The sequence below is a fragment of the Pectinophora gossypiella genome, chromosome 29 (assembly GCF_024362695.1).
Source record: "Pectinophora gossypiella chromosome 29, ilPecGoss1.1, whole genome shotgun sequence".
Classification (NCBI taxonomy): Eukaryota; Metazoa; Arthropoda; class Insecta; order Lepidoptera; family Gelechiidae; genus Pectinophora; species Pectinophora gossypiella.
Genome location: NC_065432.1, coordinates 3,382,903 through 3,395,835, shown reverse-complemented (window position 1 = coordinate 3,395,835; position 12,933 = coordinate 3,382,903). Strand labels below are relative to the sequence as shown.

General features: G+C 37.4%; 1 protein-coding gene across 2 annotated transcripts in view; it reads left to right on the top strand.

Moving 5' to 3' along the window:
- Positions 1-12,933, top strand: part of LOC126379364 (zinc finger X-chromosomal protein-like) — a 142,325-nt gene that overhangs the window by 50,840 nt on the left and 78,552 nt on the right. The window lies entirely within an intron of this gene.

The following is a 12,933-nucleotide window of genomic DNA, read 5'->3' as shown; positions in this document are numbered from 1 at the left end:
ATGATTCGGACCACGATTCTGAGTTGATATCAAGTGGAATTTCCTTCCGGAAAATTTATGAAAATTTCATTTTACATTATTTTCAGTTCCATACTTTTGCGACGGAAAATTCCATTTGCTATCAACTCAGAATCATGGCCTAAATCATCCCTCAAAGTTTTGGTTACGATGTCACTAACACCCTGTCTGATCTGATCTACATGATGAAGTGTATCGCGATTGGTAGCCAGACTGCATTCTCTAAAATAATCAATAATATAGAAAGGGCACTCCAGCCTGCGCCAATAGGAGATTGGAGCGAGTTGATTTTGCTATTACCCACAAAGAGAAAATTAAATCAACAATCGATAAAATTAACGATAAATTTTGAAAAAAAAAAAATATGTCCCGATTCAAGTGATGGAAAAGAAAAGGATAATCGGTTTGTCTATGTCAAGTTGATATGAAATGCGTTTTTTTATCCACGATTTGGCTAGTCAGTGAAGGATAAAAAATAATAGAAAAATAAAAAGGATCGCTCGATTAAGATAATGGCCTGATAAAAAAAAAAAAGAATTTTATAATTGTAAGGCTGTATTATGCTTGTTGTAAAGATGTACCTATACATCGTTGTAGTTTGCTCGAAAATTGTGTTAAAACATTTACAATTATGGTGCTGATTCAAGCGGGCCTAGCACCGTAAGCACGCGACTCTCTCGCCGCGACAGAGATCGTCTGTCTCCTTCCGTGCAGTACTGTGAGAGAGTGACGGGTGACGTATGTCGAGGCGAGAAAGAGTCGCGCGCTTACGGTGCTAAGTCCGCAGGACACACCATCTCTAATCTAAAGTTACACGTGTCGTGTTTCTTACCCGCCAAAAAGGAAAGGGACGGGTAATCGACAGGCATAAAATTTACGGAACACGTCAATTTTAGGCAGAAAAACCCTCAAGATTATACATTGGCCAATAACCCTATAGAATTTAATTGACAGCCCAAGTCAAACGGGTTATTCATTAATTTTTTTCCCTTTCCTTTTTGGCGGATAAGAAAACGACAGGTACAACTTAAAATAGACCATTGTTATTATGTTTTATTCGATTTGGCTAAATAATGTTCATCTACTTTGGAATCTCCGTTAACCAAAGAGAAGGCAAAAAATTATTGCCATTGTTAAAAAATATAGTTCCTACGACTACGATTACCGCTTTTATGGGAGTAGTAAATGGCTTAACCTCGTAACGCCGAGATTTCTAAACATAATAGTTAAACAATTTGGATTTTAAAAGAACATTCGGTCTTAGGACTATACAATGCGTGAGTTATTTTTTTGCCTTTGATGGGTTTGCTCTTGGCCCCAGACTTGTCCGAAGGCATTGACGAGGCCTAAGATGGGGTGAGCGAGCCCAGAAGCTGCTCACTCTGGCCTTGAAAACACCCGGGTTATATGCATTTGACTCGTAAATCGGACCACGGTCGGTCGCCCACCTGAGTGCCTAAGACATGCACAACTGACATGTTTACCGGATGCGTGCACTCAGCACTTCATATTTGTCCGACCAAGTAATGTAGGTTTTGGCGGGAAGAAGAGAGGAATGGCGGTTACTCCACCGACAAGAGCGCAACTCTTAAATAGAGAGAGAGAGAGAGAAGTAATGTAGGTCGTCTACAAAAAGTACTGTGAAATACTTAAGTTAAAAAAATGTGTTTTTAAAATCTTTATACAGGTGCTACGGTGTACATCGTAACGTTAACTGTTAGCGATGATTCAGACCATAATTCTGTGTTGTTTCAAGTGGAATTATCCGTCTCAAAAGTATGGAACTGAAAATAATTAAAAACATCACGAAAATGTTCATGCGACAGGAAATCCGACTTGATATCAACTCAGAATTATGCTCAGAATCATCCCCCTCAGTATTCGTTACACTGTCGCTAACACCCATACGTACTTAACGGGGTATAAGTGACATCGTACCAAACACTGAGGGGGATGATTCAGACCGTAATTCCGAGTTAATATCACGTGGAATTTTCTGTCGCAAAATTCACGGTTTCTTTTAGTTTTTTGTTTTTTCAATTCTATACTTTTGCAATGAAAAATTCCACTTGATATTAACTCAGAATCAAGGTGTGAAACATCCTTTAAAATTTTCGTTACGATATCACTAACACCCTACTGGCATTTCTCCATTATATTTTTGAAAAATTATGTACCCGAGCAATGACAAAATAGGTAATTATTACGTTAATAAATCTGTACAGCGCCGTCTATATTGATTTTGGGAAACGTAACCTGGAAATTCCCTCGTATCACCTGAAGTTACGGTTAAAATCAAAATGTATCTCAAGATTTATTTTTTTATTATAGACAAATGTTTTTTTAATTTTAAGTTAGCAGTTTTTGGGGTATTCAAAACTTGGCACAGTCATTTGAGCTGTAGGAATATAGGTACATTATTTGGCGTACTAGATATATTTTTTTATTATTATTATTTATAACACTTCATAAATTACACATAGATTATTTACAAACACCGCTAAACCTTAACAGGTTTGTCTCGATGCCTGACTATATACACCCTTATTCTATGATGTCCACTCGACTCGTCCTCAGCTGAGCATTTTGGTATTTCAAATTGACATTTACGCCCTCGACTTGAGGACTTTACTCACTGGAGTCGAGCATGTCGTACTGCCAACATGATAATACGAAATTAATGACGTCATGCCTTACTGGAGTAAACTCGAGGTAAGGTTGAGGCGCTGTATAAAAATACCGATTTTAAGCCGAGTGCGAGGAATTTAGTTGACATAGTAGTTATAAAACTTACATTAAAAGTAGCGTAAGTTTTATAACTATCGTGAGTGTTAAAAGGTTCGTGTCTTATATGGAAGTCAAGGAATTGGCTTTTGATAGACTGGAATGAAAAATGCTACACCGACAAGAGCGTGGCTCTTAAATTGATGATGATGATGAGTGTTAAACGACATTACTTTTAGAACTGTCAATGAAATACAACTCTTCCGTACGTCCAGACTTATCTTGAGAACCACTGAACTGAATTTGCATGCGGTTTTCTCATGTTTCAATCTTTCACTTCTCCGAGACTAGAAAAGAGGTTTGAATGCCCCAAAAACAAAATTATATTTTTATTTAGAAATCAAATTCAAATATCGACACCATGATGTTAGTCGCTTATTTTACATGAAATACATTTAAGTATGTTAAGATATAACATTGATTGTTGATATTGTCAAGTATCGGCACGGTTCTGAATACGGCCTCCCCAATTGTCCGGCCAATTAGTGGACGTCAGAGGCAAATCTATAATGAATCACGTGAAAAATAAATGTATTTACAAGGCCTGCTTGCGAGTGGATTGTTAGGTCGGTGACTGACCTCAACCCTGGTGTCAGGGTTATTAATGAGCCGCCAAAGGCCCCTTCAGTATCCCTTTAAGGGTGAATCTCAAAATTTCAAGTTTGGTGGCGAAATTTCATATTATCGTTTCGTGAAAAATTGGGTTCCGACATAAAAAAGATCCAAAAGGATCCTCGGTTCCGACATGAAAAAGAAATTTTTCAATTCCCAATTTCCCCAATTTTTCACGAAAAAATTATATGACAGTCGCCACCAAACTTGACACATTTTGATATTCACCCTTAAATAAGCATATGATAAAAAAATCAGAATCGTGTAGATATAATATTGTGACCCCAAAAAGAATTGGGAAGTCTATGGATTTGTCGTCAAGTCATACAAGCTCTCACCGTATGGCAACATTGTAATATAATACACATATATACTTGAAGTTAATGTATTTTGTTATTTTTTAACGCGGGGGAATTTACAACTTTCTATAGATTGTAAAAAAAAATGGCGCCAATTTGGCGGGACCAAAGGTTTGATTGACAGGTCCAAAAATAACATCAGCGATTTGGTTGTAAAATTAACACCATATTCTAAGATGTTAACTCGAAACTTCCTCGACTCGTCCTCAGCTGAGCATTTCAGTATTTTACTTGACTCGACTTGAGGACTTTACTGGAGTCGAGCATGTCGTACTGCCAACATAATAATACGAAAATAATCTTGCCATACTAGATTAAACTCGAGATAAGGTTGAGGCACCGTCTAAGAATACCGATTTTGAGCTGAGTTCGAGGTCTTCCGGTCGCCTCAACTGAGGACAGTGTGAGGAAAGTTTAGTTACTGGGGCTAATTCTTGTAAACACCATCTAATTTTAAATTATACCTGTCATTTTCTTATCCGCCGAAAAGGAAAGGCACGGGACAAGCATAAAACTTATGGAACACGTCAATTTTATGCATAAATCTAAAACAACCTTCTAAAAATTTTACATTGGCCAATAACCCGACAGAGTTAAGTAGACAGCACCTCAAATGGATTGCATGCCAGCGAGATGCCTATTTTATTCGCCCGGGTTATTCATTCGTTTTAAACTTGTTGACAATTATCCGTCCCTTTCCTTTTCGGCGGATAAGAAAATGACGGATATAACTTAAAATTAGAAGGTGTATGCAGGAATCGGGGCCAATGTTTCCGATTCTCGGCGCAGTCTTGTATATCTTCGAACACCGCTGGTCAATCACAAGTATTAACTGGATATTTGCAAATAGACGAGTGTCTGGGATATTTGCATTTACGCTTATGATATTGACCACCGATATTCGGAGATCTGCCCCACTGTCATGGTAGAAACCGGTCTATTAAGGGTTATTTAAGGTACGGAGTCCTAAAGAAGGAGCTTGTAGATTCCCCCACTCGGTTCATCGGTTTTATCTGTATATGAATAGTACCACTCTAGTTAGCTCTAGCATGGGCCAATCATGATGTATATTGTAAAATAATCTAGGTACCACAATACAATGTGTTTTATTTCTAAATGCGCTTTCCTTTGTCGCCCACGTCTCCCTAGCCTTAACCTTAACCCTTTTTTTTGTTTTGGTTTTCCCCGAAGGCAAAGGGAACTATGCCCATACAGCCATGTCTTACGTATTTTTTTCTTGATGATTGATGAAATGATGAAAGATGATGATGATGAAACCTAAGCCCCTTCCCTCGGAGTAGACTCCTACTCCGAACCCCAAACGAATTAACTCAAAAGTCCGCATAAACTTTCGAGTTATGAAGCGGCTTCCTGGCACGAAGCGAAAATAGGCAGATACACTTTGTTTATTGAATACTCCTATATAATAACACTCGCGAATGTCTTCCGACTAACTTAATGCGATCATTAACCACAAAACACCACTTCGTATTAATTATTTAGATAATTCAACGAAGAAAGCAACTGTCCCGTTTCCCGCCAAAAAGCCTTAACCCTATTTTTCACAGGTTCCGTTTTTTTTTTGTTTTTGGCATGACGCGGTTTGCGTATTTGCCACCGACAGGTTCCGTTTACCTAACCCGAAGATTTGACAGGTTCGGTTTTTTACAGAAGCGACTGCCTGTCTGACCTTCCAACCCACGAAGGCCCAATACAGGTTAGGTCAGGGTTTCCTCACGATTTTTTGCTTCACCGCTGAGCACGTGATAATAATTTATGATCCAAAGATGAATTCGCATTCAGTGCCAGGACTTTTTAGTTTTAAAACGTACCTTACGTTTAAAAACTAAAAAGTCCAAAAATGTATCATCAAATCGTGGTGTTGCAAAGTGACGGTCATCTTAAAAATAACGTTTTTACTTTTTGAAAGGATGTTTTTGGGGTATCGAACACAGCATAGTACTAGACACAATTTGTAGTGACCAGAGAACCACGATCAAATGGTATCATGTTGGAAGTTGTATATACGCGTCGCGTCTAAAAACCTTCGCTTGTGCGTTTCAGAATTACATTCAATGTTCGCGCGTCATCTGTTGGTCGAAACTCACTATGAATGAATAATTTGACATGGACAATGCCTAGTGTGAAAGAAACAGGTATTATTCTGTCAGCTGGTAAACAAACAATAGTATCAATTTACGGGTAGTTGCAAAATAACCAAATATTGAACTACCTACGAAAGACAGGTGTGTTGTTGTGATTAATATGACAACAGGACAGAAAGATAGCATGCAGGCTAGTGTGAAAGAGACGAGTATTGTTCAGTCAGCTGGTCTGTCAAACAATGTTGCTCAGACGCCGGTGAACTCCTATCAGCCTATGCCTCAGAACAATAACTAAAGCATAGAAGGAAGGCTAAAATAAGAATTCAGAAACTATAAACCGGCTCTCTTCTAGCTTACGACACAAACTATGAGTGAGAAAAGGACAAATGATTCGCTCTTTGCTTCATTTTTTCCGAGGTTGTCACAACATGAAATGTCATTTGGACCTATTGGACTCATTTTAACTCGGCCAAATACATAGTAACATACATAAGAAGATTTTACTTATATTTACCGACTATTTGACACGGTCGCGTCAACTGTGTTTACGAGTGTCTTGTGTTCAGATTGTTTTAAGTGATAATTTAACAATATTTTTCCAAATAAATGGAAAGAAACTTTTATTTATATCAAATAATTGAGTGTCTCGACTGTGTGACATTATGTCTTGTGTGGTATGGGGCTGCAGCTCACATTCAGGAAGAAAAGAAAATAGCCAACAACTTCTGTCGTTTCATCGGTAAGTTTTTGTAATTTTCTAGTGAAATGTGAACTGCTGAACAATTTTAGGAAAGTAATATGTTTTGCTGAATAGATTTGTAGCATAAAATATTTGAGATATCCATTATATTATACGTTTCATCGATGAATACGGAATTGATTTGAGGTTATGTTGATTGTCCATAGTGATGTACTAAAATTATCGATACTTTTAATTTTTAGATTTCCTGTAGACGATAACAAAGAGAAAGAATGGATAATTCGCATTAATAGACGAAATTGGATTCCAAATAAGTACAGCCGTATTTGCTCGAAACATTTTACTGCGGATTCATTTATGTGTGTTCCTAATTCAAAGTGGAGGCGTCTTCGAGACGATGCTATTCCTACATTGAACATTATAGATCAGACAGATGAAATGGTGTTTAAATTTAAATTTCAGCCTAGCCTGCATCATCTCACTGCTGGATAGATAGATAAGATATTTGTATCATGTTATCACAACACGTTTATACTATCTATCATTCAACTACATATTATTATGTACTTAATAAACTTAGTATATATACTAAGTCTGTAGTTGTTTTATGTCTAAACAATTATGAGTTGTACACGTTTTATATAAGTAAATTATTATTATCTTTGATTTCAGATATTAAATCCAAAAGTGTCGACTGGATTTACATGAAAAGGTATATCAAATAATTTTCTTTTTTTATATTTTTAACATGATATACATATATAGAGTGTATAATTCAACCAGCTGCACAATGCACTTAAATCAGATATATTTTACTTTTATTTTTATAGATTATTTTGTACATATACTATTTTAACATTATTATTAAACTTTATTTCAGTCAGTTCAAGAAGACGAGATGAAAAATTTAAAAGAAAAGCTGAACAAGTCCCGCCTCAAGATCAAACGACTTAATGAAAAAAAAAAAAACAATGTGACAGGGTGTCACAAAGACAGTTTCTAAGCAAATTGACACTGTTTAGAAATTAATAAATTTGTATTTATTGTAAATATAATGTACATAATTAATAACGTGTGAAATAAATACTTGCTAATGAACTGATTTACGATCTAATTTATATTTCATTTTACCTCCTTTTCTTATTTACTCCTACTCCAACACTCCAGGTTGATACGAACTGCGCCCAATAAAGAATGTAATGAATGTTATAGATTTGTGTAAGCGACTTAGATAAATCTTGACTAAACCTTCCTTTACAAATACAAATATACTTTATTGCACACAACATACAATACTTACAAGTTTTGCACGAAAGATACAGTACACCACCTACCTACCTTTTACTTTCCCTTTCTGTTCTCTTATGAATACTTGTATGCCGTATTTTTTTAAGTATAATGCTATATCTAGTAGGTACGAGTATGGTAATCCTAGTATTGAAACAGCTTGTAGCCCTAGTAAAGACCGCCATTTTATGTTTACAGAGTGGCACGTTTTTTCTGTAGGTATTTCCAGTCCATACTCTTTTCTATGTCTATGGCGTGACCCCATCGGGCCTCTTACCGTCTGTGCGGCTTAGACCCGGCGGCGGCGGTTCCAATTTGCACGGCACGTCGATCGACACCAGTGCACGGCGGATGACATCATAAATAAATTCGAATATTACAAAATACTTACCGATGAAACGATAACAGTTGGCTATTTTCTTTCCTTCCTGAATGTGAGCTGCAGCTCCAAACTAATATAAACCAGACAATATAATCCAAAAATGGTTAGATACTTACCTATCAGAGACAGAGTCTCCTTTCATCAAGAAGAAGATAATTGCATCCTACAAAAAGAAATCTTGTAAAAAAAAATTATCGACATTAATTGTAAGTAAATTTAATTTTATCGACATATTACTAAAGTGAAACCCAACACTAGGCAATGAAAAACTTGTGACAACCTACGAAATTACGAAACAATTTTTGTATATGCGTCTTTGTCTAACATTACGCCGGTTCCGTAAGATAAAGTAGAGCAGAATTATAGAGTTCTGTTGCTATTTTAGCCTTCCTTCTATGCTTTAGTTATTGTTCTGAGGCCTATGCTATCCTGGTACATCATTTTTCGAATCGCTGCGTAGCACTCATTTTTTGAAGTAACAATCACAGATGTTTCTGGTATCATTTCATAATTTCTGCTGCTGTTTTCATAGAACGTTCATGCGGCAAACAGAAATTATTATAGGAAGGTCTTTTTGTAAGGAAAGGCCTGTAAAGCGTATTTTACATGAAATATTAAGGAAGTCCCTAAGAATTTATTACGTCCCGTATATTAAAAGTACTCTGTGTTGATTACGCCCTCCGCTATTTCTGCGAATTCACCAAAACGCCTATATGACTTAACGTTCCATTTTCAAATAAATTGAAGGCTTCTTTCATCAAAAATACAACGACTCGCACATATAGTACCAGGACAACATGGGTTTGTAGAAAGTCTTCGTGAGCATACGCCGAACAATATTTGAGACCAGCTGTCAAAACAAAACATGTCTCTTTCGCACTAGGCCAAATGCTACCTTTCTGTCTCGTTGTCAAATTAGTCTAAATGTTGATGCGGGTAGTTCAAAATTTGGTTCGAAGTTTGACAGACCAGCCTCCGAACAATACACTGGTCTCTTTCGCTCTAGGCTGTATGGTATATTTCTGTCCTGTAGTCATTGCCCATTCATGAAGCCGCGAATGAATGATTAGTTGTTTATCAATGATGATTAATGTTAGAACTACCTGCGTATCTTTCTCAGCATCTTTCTGTCCTTTTCAAATTAATCATTCATAAATGGTATCATGAATGGGCAATGACAAAAGGACAGAAATATACCATACAGGCTAGAGCGAAAGAAACATGCTATAGTTTTATCAGCTGGTCTGTCAAACAATTTGCTCATACGCTGGTGAACTCCTACTAGCCTATGCAATCCTGGTACATCATTTTGCGAATCGCTGCGTAGCACTCATATTTTGAACAGCCAAACATCACAGATGTTTCTGGGATCATTTCATCATTTCTGCTGCTGTTTTCATAGAACGTTCATGCGGCAAACGGAAATTATTATAGGAAGGTCTTTTTGTAAGGAAAGGCCTGTAAAGCGTATTTTACATGAAATATTAAGGAAGTCCCTAAGAATTTATTACGTCCCGTATATTAAAAGTACTCTGTGTGCGATTACGCCCTCCGCGATTTCTGCGAATTCACCAAAACGCCTATAGTCATATGACGTAACGTTCCATTTTCAAATAAATAATGAAGGCTTCTTTCATCAAAAATACAACGACCCGCAGATATAGTACCAGGACAACATGGGTTTGTAGAAAGTCTTCGTGAGCATACGCCGAACAATATTTGAGACCAGCTGTCAAAACAAAACATGTCTCTTTCGCACTAGGCCTAATGCTACCTTTCTGTCTCGTTGTCAAATTAGTCTAAATGTTGATGCGGGTAGTTCAAAATTTGGTTCGAAGTTTGACAGACCAGCCTCCGAACAATATACTGGTCTCTTTCGCTCTAGGCTGTATGGTATATTTCTGTCCTGTAGTCATTGCCCATTCATGAAGCCGTGAATGAATGATTAGTTGTTTATCAATGATGATTAATGTTAGAACTACCTGCGTCTCTTTCTCACAATCTTTCTGTCCTTGTCAAATTGATCATTCTTAAATAGTATTATGAATGGGCAATGACAAAAGGACAGAAATATACCATACAGGCTAGAGCGAAAGAAACATGCTATAGTTTTATCAGCTGGTCTGTCAAACAATTTGCTCATACGCCGGTGAACTCCTATCAGCCTATGCTATCCTAGTACATCATTTTGCGAATCGCTGCGTAGCACTCATATTTTGAAGTAACAGCCAAACATCACAGATGTTTCTGGGATCATTTCATCATTTCTGCTGCTGTTTTCAAAGAACGTTCATGCGGCAAACGGAAATTATTATAGGAAGGTCTTTTTTTTGTAAGGAAAGGCCTGTAAAGCGTATTTTACATGAAATATTAGGGACGTCCCTTTAAGAATTTATTACGCCCCGTATATTAAAAGTACTCTGTGTGTGATTACGCCCTCCGCGATTTCTGCGAATTCACCAAAACGCCTAAGTCATACATTAACGTTCCATTTTCAAATAAATAATGAAGGCTTCTTTCATTAAAAATACAACGACTCGCAGATATAGTACCAGGGCAACATGGGTTTGTAGAAAGTCTTCGTGAGCATACGCCGAATAATATTTGAGACCAGCTGTCAAAACAAAACATGTCTCTTTCGCACTAGGCCAAATGCTACCTTTGTGTCTCGTTGTCAAATTAGTCTAAATGTTGATGCGGGTAGTTCAAAATTTGGTTCGAAGTTTGACAGACCAGCCTCCGAACAATATACTGGTCTTTTTCGCTCTAGGCTGTATGGTATATTTCTGTCCTGTAGTCATTGCCCATTCATGAAGCCGTGAATGAATGATTAGTTGTTTATCAATGATGATTAATGTCAGAACTACCTGCGTCTCATTCTCATCATCTTTCTGTCCTTGTCAAATTAATCATTCATAAATGGTATTATGAATGGGCAATGAGAAAAGGACAGAAATATACCATACAGGCTAGAGCGAAAGAAACATGCTATAGTTTTATCAGCTGGTCTGTCAAACAATTTGCTCATACGCTGGTGAACTCCTACTAGCCTATGCAATCCTGGTACATTATTTTGCGAATCGCTGCGCAGTAACCAAATTTTGATCTATCCGCAGTCACATTACGAATATTTTTTCTCATAGTAAGCGGATCCTGTGAAAACGGGGAGATGTGTGAATTGTGTGATCCTTCAAGGTCTTCCGCGAATTCCACCAAAATGTCCATAGATTCGCGCAGTGTAATTAATTGAAGTGTGATTCGTTCGACCCCTATCAAGATGGAGGCACGACGACTTGCAGAAGGTAGCTGGAAGCGTAAAGCTGATGGGGCCTTGTGATAACTCCTGGCGCGCCTGGTGTCGGGATAGACTTGTAGACCTGCAGTGGGCTGATAATGTCGAATATATTTGCCAATATTAAGTAGTTATATAAGCTGTATGTACTTGAATGTCGGACTTGAAGGAGTTACCGTAGCCGATACTGGTTGGACATCATATTCTTTGCCACAGCTGTTATAATGACGTAACGTTCCATTTTGAAATTAATAATGATTAATGCTAGTTGGTCCCGCCAGTTTGACGATAATAGAGAAAGGCCACAGAGAGGCCTTTGTACTTCGTAGCTGTTAACAATCTTCTATAAATAAAAATGAAGGCCCTAGTATGCCCTCCATATCGCGAAACGTTCCATTTTCAAATAAATAATTAAGGTTTCTTTCATAAAGATTCCCCTAGTTCTGTACACCCCGCAGATATTAGAATACTCACTTACATCAGTAAATAGTAACCAACCGCTTAACGTGCCTTCCGAAGCACGGATCATCTTACTTTCGGACAAGCAGGTGATCAGCCTTTAATTATTATATTTATTTTCTGTTCTGAAAGTACCCCAGACAACTGGAAAAATTAGAGCGACTCGCAGATATAGTACCAGGACAGCATGAGTTTGTAGAAGTTCTTTGTGAGCGTACATCCATTTAACAGAGCAGTTGTCAAAACAATACCAGTCTCTTTCGCACTAGGCAGTATACTATCTGTCAAACTAACCGAAATCCTAATACATTCATATCTATTTACATATAGGTGTTTAATTTGACGAAAGGACAGGAATATAGTTACCAGCCTAGTAAGAAAGAGACATGTATTGTTCTGTCAGCTGCCAAACAATAGCATCAATTTGCGGGTAGTTACAAAACAAAGTATATGTTTACGAGTCGCAGCGAAGCTTCAAACTTTGAACGACCCGCCCCGCCGCTCGCCATATTTTTTTTTTTCGTTTTGCCAATTCGGGCAGGCAAAGGGAACTTAGCTCATACAGCCTAGTCTTTGGTCTTGTCTTTTTCTTCTCTGTAGAATCCGGCATAATGTTATGCGTTCATAAAAATAAGACAATGGCCCCGATTCCTGCAGACATCTCTTAATTTTACTTTAAGTTATACCTGTCATTTTCTTATCCGCCGAAAAGGAAAGGGACGGATGATTGACAGCTCTTAATTTTAGGAAGAATGAGTAAATAAATGAATAACCCGGGCGAATTTTTAGACGGTTGTTTTAGATTTGTGCTTAAAATTGACGTGTGTTCCATAAATTTTATGCTTGTCGATTACCCGTCCCTTTCCTTTTCGGCGGATAAGAAAATGACAGATATAACCTAAAATAAAATTAGATGGTATTTACAGGAATTAGCA